At 40.1% G+C, this 6869-nt stretch overlaps 1 pseudogene; it reads left to right on the top strand.

Moving 5' to 3' along the window:
- Nucleotides 1-3714: 3714 nt before the first annotated feature.
- On the top strand, nucleotides 3715-4296 carry LOC137498936 (piggyBac transposable element-derived protein 3-like; annotated as a pseudogene).
- The last annotated feature ends 2573 nt before the right edge of the window (nucleotides 4297-6869 follow it).

The following is a 6869-nucleotide window of genomic DNA, read 5'->3' as shown; positions in this document are numbered from 1 at the left end:
GGGAGTCAGATAGTTTTCCACTATACTATTATATCGAATTCAAGGTTTAACTTTTTAAAAAATCTTTTGGACCTATTAGATTTTGCCGGAACGCTCTTCATAAAACATCTATTGAATCTTTGACTGTACTCAGTCACGCCTCTCTCCCTCTCTTAGAGTCCATGCCCCGAGCCGAGATTCAGGGTCGCTCTCATGGTCACCGTTGACCTAGACCTTTCAAACCTAGCCGATAGAGGTCTGAATTGAACAATAGGTCATTGAAGGAGATCAGATAAGGAATATGAAATAGGAAAGCCAAACAGAAATAAGTACTGTACTCAGTTCGTCTCTTGTGCTTGCAACACACATCTCTCAACATTAGTTTAAACTGTTCAATGACTTCCAGAAAATGAATTTCTCTACCTCATACAGGATCAGAGATAGGATTGCGTGGTTAAAACCCTCATCATCGTCAATCAATCAATCAATCAATCAATCAATCAATCAATCAATCAATCAATCAATCAATCAATCAATCAATCAATCAATCAATCAATCAATCAATCAATCAATCAATCAATCAATCAATCAATCACCTGCATTTAGGGTGGTTGCCCAAGTGGCAGATTCCCTAACAAATTTTACCTCATATTTACATTTATTTATAATTGTTTACCTATCTTTTTCTTAAATGTTTTCAACGAAGTCCATCTCTGTGGTGTAGTGGTTTGCGTGATTAACTGCCACCCCCGGAGGCCCGGGTTCGATTCACGGTTCTGCCACGAAATTTGAAGATTTTTTACGGGGGTTGAAACGGGGTCCACTCAGTCTCGGGAGGTCAGCTGAGTAGAGGGGTGTTCGATTCCCTCCTCAGTCATCCCCGAAGTGGTTTTCCGTGGTTTCCCACTTCCCCTCCAAGTAAATGCCTTGATGGTAATTAACTTGAGGCCACGTCCGCTTCCTTCCCTCAACCTTGCCTATCCCTTCCAATTTTCCCATTCTCCCACATGGCCCCTGTCCAGCATACCTGGGCAAGGTACCAGTCATTCTACCCAGTTGTATCCCAAGACCCAAAGTCGCATGCTCAGGACACTGCCCTTGAGGCGGTAGAGGTGGGGTACCCCGCTGAGTCCGAGGGAAAACCAACCCTCGAGTGTAAACAGATTAAGAAAGGAAGAAAGAAACATTTTTAACGAAGTTGAAAATTTACCGAACATTTCCCTTGATAATTTATTCCAAACCGAGCTTGATAGCTGCAGTCGCTTAAGTGCGGCCAGTATCCAGTATTCGGGAGATAGTAGGTACGAACCCCACTGTCAGCAGCCCTGAAGATGGTTTTCCGTGGTTTTCCATTTTCACACCAGGCAAATGCTGGGGCTGTACATTAATTAAGGCCACGACCGCTTCCTTCCCACTCCCAGCCCTTACCTGTCCCATCCTCGCCATAAGACTTTTCTGTGTCGGTGCGACGTAAAGCAACTATCAAAAAAAAAAAATTCCAATCCCTTAATCCTCGTCCTATAAATGAATATTTACTCCAATATGTCCTCCTGATTTCCCACTTTATCTCCATATTATGATCTTTCCTACTTTTATAAGTTCCGCTCAAGCTCGTTCGTCTACTAATGTCACTCCACGCCATCCCTCCACTGTCAGCTCGAAACATACCACATAGTCGAACATCTCGTCTCCTTCCTCCCAAGTATTCCCAGCCCAAAGTTTGCAAAATTTTAGTAACAATGCTCCTTTGTCGGAAATCACCTAGAACACATCGTGCTGCTTTCCTTCGATTTTATTCCATTTCTCGTATCAAGTAGTCCTGGTGAGGGTCGTGTACTAAAGGCTATGTATGCTTTGTCGTTGCGAATAAACTTTCTGTATGCTTTGTCAGCCACTTCATCTTGTCAAAGACGCCACAATAGATTTGTATAATAAGATCCCTGATTCATAAAAGTCTTGGTTGTCCTCTTACCCCTTTATCATGAACTTTCCCTTCCATGAGACTCCGTGGCTCTGACGGGAGCGTGTCGGCCTCTCACCACTGTGTTCCGTGGTTCAAATCCCAGTCACCGCAAGTGAGATTTGTGCTGAACAAAGGGACATGTTTATCTCCAGGTACTCCGGTTTTCCCTGTCATCTTTCATTCCAGAAACACTCTCTAGTATCATTTCATCTGCCAGTCATTAATCATTGCCCCAAAGGAGTGCGACAGGCTTCGGCAGCCGGCACAATTCCTTTCCTCGCCGCAAGATGGGGGCTTCATTCATTCCATCCTTGACCGGTCCTTGACTGGAAAACAGATTGTAGGTTTTTCCCTTCCATGATGTCGAAAATGAAACTGTTGTGTCTCATTAGGTGTCCACACATTTTTACATTCCATTTCAGTGATCAGACCTCTCTTCCGAGCGGGGTGGCCGCTCCTGCCAACATGCTACAACTATGAAACCAAGGTCTGTATTCGGGAGACGCGTTAGTTCGAACCCCCTCATCGGCTGTCCTGAGCATGACTTTCTCCGGTTTCCTATTTCTAATTTCAGGAAAATGCCGGGATAGTCCCTGTTCGTGGGCTACATTCGATTCCTTCCATTTCTTTACCCAATTTAACGTCACCACAATTCATTTCATCTTCATTAGCTCCTCAACTGAGGTTGGCGTCAGGAAGGGTATTCGGCTGTAAAATCATGCAATATAAATTGATCTCATCTCATCCCTGACCTTCAATTTTTATTTTATTTTATTTATTTCGACACATTTAGGTTAGATTTTTATGTTTGTGCCGTGTGCCACACGTATGTTTACCTTATTAGTTCCAAATAAAACCACTAGGAGCCCTATATACCGGTTCAGCTGTGAGCCAGACCACATGGAATTTTACATTTGGCCAAGATGGCTGCTAGAGAGCACAGCAAGAGAAGTAAGTACCGGTAAAAATTATATTTAACGGCATATAAATGAAATAACTATTGGAATACGTTCAGTTATATTTAATAATTGAAAACACATAGTATTTAATGTGTTGAAGTTAATATTTTGGTATGTTTTTATCCGGTAAAAATGAGGTGTACATTTGTGCACCTCAGGTCCCTACAACAATATTCTCCCTCTTTGAGGTTATGATGTTTTGCTATGTTTTCTGCATCATTAACCAGTGTTTTACATTTACAGGCATCCTTACTACAGATGCATTAGTAGATTTACTGAATAACAGTGATGCCGAACTGTCGGACACAGATGATGAGTTATTTGAGACAGCAATTATAGAAAACTCATCGACAGACTCTGAATCAGGAAATGAAGATAATGTACATTTAACAGCTGCTACTACACCACTGCAAGTAAACACCCATTTGATGAAGTGGAAAACAACAAGGTATGTTCAAAATATTCTATATTTTTATATTGAAGGAACTCTTCCCATTATGTAAAGTATGCGCATGTACTTGTAAATACAAAATGAGTGTAGGCCTAATTTACGTTTCATAAATGGATGTTAATTCACACTAATTTGGAATGCTTTTCAGAATGGAGAGAAGGGGGCCTGAATTTGAAGAGGAACTGGAGTTCGATGAAAATGGTCCTAAAGGAGTACAAGAGGCCTTTCATGAATATCTGCCAACTGCTTTTTGGGAATTGTTGGCTGAGTAAACAAACCTGTATTCAGTGCAAAAACGTGACTTGCGCTCTGTTCAGACCACAGCTGTAGAATTACTACAGTTTACAGGGATTCAGATTTTGATGGGTACTCTCAAGCTACCACAGGGAAAACTATACTGGAGCAGGGAATTAAAAGTGCCTTTAATTTCAGAATGTATGCCTCGAGATAGGTATTTTGAACTCAGGAATTACCTGCATTTCACAGACTACCTAGCTGAGCATGACCTGTCTGATGAACTGTGGAAAATTAGGCCAATGATAAATATTGTTAGGGATAAGTGTCTGACGTTGCCAAGGCCTGCACATCTGTCGATTGATGAACAGATGATACCCTTTTCAGGAAGGTGTAGTTTTCGCCAGTTCGTCCCCTCAAAACCTAACCCACTTGGACTAAAAACATTTTGTCTTGGGAGCTAGAGATGGATTAGTATTAGACTTTTGTATATATCAGGGGAGAGGAACTGTTTGTGAAAATGACATGAAAGAGCTTGTTTTGGGTGGCAGCATTGTGAAACTGTTAAGTGTAACAGTGCCAAAGGATGGACATCATGTCATTTACACTCACCGTTTCTTTACCAGTATGAAGTGTGCAGAGTTCTTGATGAGTAATGGCATTCATCAAACAGGAACTGTCTTGAAAAACAGAATTGGGCCTGTGGTTAGTAAGCTGAAAGGTGACAAACAGTTGCAAAGAGGGGAGTGGGATGAGAAAGTTAGGGAAGATGGAAAAGTTTGTGTTCTGAAATGGAAAGACAACAAATGTGTTACATTTTTGTCAACTTGTGTTGGAAGTGAGCCACAGGCCACATGCATGCGTTGGTCCAAACAGGAAAAAAAAGAAAATTGAGGTACCACAGCCAGCAGTAACAAGGAGTTATAATCCAAACATGGGGGGAACTGACCTCTGCGACAGATTGTTGGCATACTATAGATGTACTGTACGAACAAAAAGATGGACAGTACGAGTCTTCAACCATTTTGTAGACCTTGTCCTTGTCAACGGCTGGTTAATGTACAGAAGGGCCTGCTGGAAATCAGATATCCCTAAGAGAAAACAAATGAGTCTCTTACAATACCGTCTCCATGCAGCTAATGCCCTGATGAGATCTGAAACAATTTCACAGTCAGTCAGATACTCACCGAGAGGACTGCACACTGTTGGCATTGAGGATTGTGCACAAAGGGAACAGGAAGAACAAGAACCAGCCTCTAAATACCGTAAAGTGATATCACAGCCTATTTCGGAAGTCAGATTTGATATGTACGGACATTTTCCCAAGTATTCAAATGACAGCTTTCCATCCAAGTGTAGGTTCCCAGGATGCAAGTCCAAATCAAGAATCATGTGTGTAAAATGCAATATGTACTTGTGTGTCCTCAAGAACAACTGTTTCATGAAATACCATGTTAAGTAATGATGGAGCATGTAATTACAATGTAATATGTACAGTATGCTTGCATTTTTCAAGTATTTTTAGAATTATAGGTTGGTTTTGACACTGACGTCATGGTTATTGAGGAACATCTTGCTTGTTATTACATAAAGTCCTCATGTCAAATTTATACCTTCTATTTTTAGTTTAAGGCATTTATGTAATTTTGTGATTTAATCTGGGTGTAAATGTACCATACTTTTCAACATTAATAAGATATATGTATAATTTTGTTAAATATTTTTATGTAATAAAAACCTGAGGTGTACATATGTACACCATCAATTTTGGACACCCTATCAGTAGAATATTTTTTCTGGAATTTTTCTCAACATCTCTGATTCCCTATTATCCACTCTAGTGAATATCACTGTCAAAATCCAAATTTTTGTCTCCTGGGACTGAAGAGGATACTGATGAGTAGGGACCGGATTCTTATGTAATTACGTATTCGATTCCTTTATTTATAAACAACTGAAAACGAACAATGTAGACGAAACCTCTGTTTCTTGTTACGTATTATTACAAATTCTTATTAATACTACATATTTTTACATACTATGCGACGAATGTAACATACATATTGAACCCTTTCTGGGCTGGGATACGAAGCCACCACAAAAACAAAGTTCAAGTCTCCTTGACAACACATGAGGCAATTGACCAAGGCCTGTGCAAGATTCGAACGCACACTTCCCCGCACCCTTCATCTTGACTACTGGATCTTCTGGGGTGGTTTTCCAGAATCTAGAAATATATATCTAGCTTACAGGCTTAAGGGTGTGGAGGGAAACTCATAATGCTCTATACTAGGGCAAATGAAATTCTTTCAATATGGACAAATTAAAATTCAATGTCCTTGGCAAAGAATAATATAACTACAAATAAGATCATATACATGCTTACATAAGTCTTTAAGACCATACTTCGGAGTACGTGCCCCTTGAAATAAATAAAATTAACCCAAAAAAATTCACATGACGAGATGATTTTAAATATTATTTTTATTTAGATAAATGCATTCCTATTATAAGGTCTAATAAATGACTGTAATTGCGAACGTGTCAGCGAACCCTAAACGACATGTCCTTCGAAAATCGGAACCAAGTTACAACTAAACAAGAAAAACACTTGAAGCTGTTTTAGTGGTCAATGCCCCCACTTACCATTAACACACAAAAACAATGAAATGAATATTGAATTTTCACGACCGCATTGTAATCGAAACAGACTTTCAACGTATTAGGTCGTATCACGTACATGTAGTACGTGTTTAAGAGATGTTAAGTACAGAACAAAAATGGCCAGCCGGACACCAGTGGGATCCGAACCCACAACCTCCCGATTTCGCTTCAAATTGGGATTTCTAACCCTTTTTCTGTGAAATACAGTAGATGTGAATGCCTCAACTGCATACAAGAGGGCTAATCCTTTCTCAAAATCTGGGATGGATAAGTGCCTCTCATTGGTCACAGTTTCTAACAAACTCTACGCAATCTTTAAACGAAATCTAGGTTATTCAAGTTCTCTATCTGTTTTCAAGGTCATTAGTAACAGACAAGAAGAGCTCCCGGAAGATATTTCATCCAGCCTTTAAAATATGCATCGATTACTTCCTGCGATGTTGAAGTGTTCATCTCAGCCTAGAAGAGCATTTTATCGGATCAGCACCAAAACATCACAATGGAAAGTATTGAAAAGAACTTTGTGACCCACTGCGCTTCACGATAAAAAAGTCACTTAATATTGTGTTACTGAGGGTGTAGAGCAGTTTGGAAAGCCAAGAATAACGTTCCAGAGGAT

This window comes from Anabrus simplex, chromosome 3 (genome assembly GCF_040414725.1).
Source record: "Anabrus simplex isolate iqAnaSimp1 chromosome 3, ASM4041472v1, whole genome shotgun sequence".
Lineage (NCBI taxonomy): Eukaryota > Metazoa > Arthropoda > Insecta > Orthoptera > Tettigoniidae > Anabrus > Anabrus simplex.
This window is presented reverse-complemented; position numbering and strand designations above follow the sequence as displayed.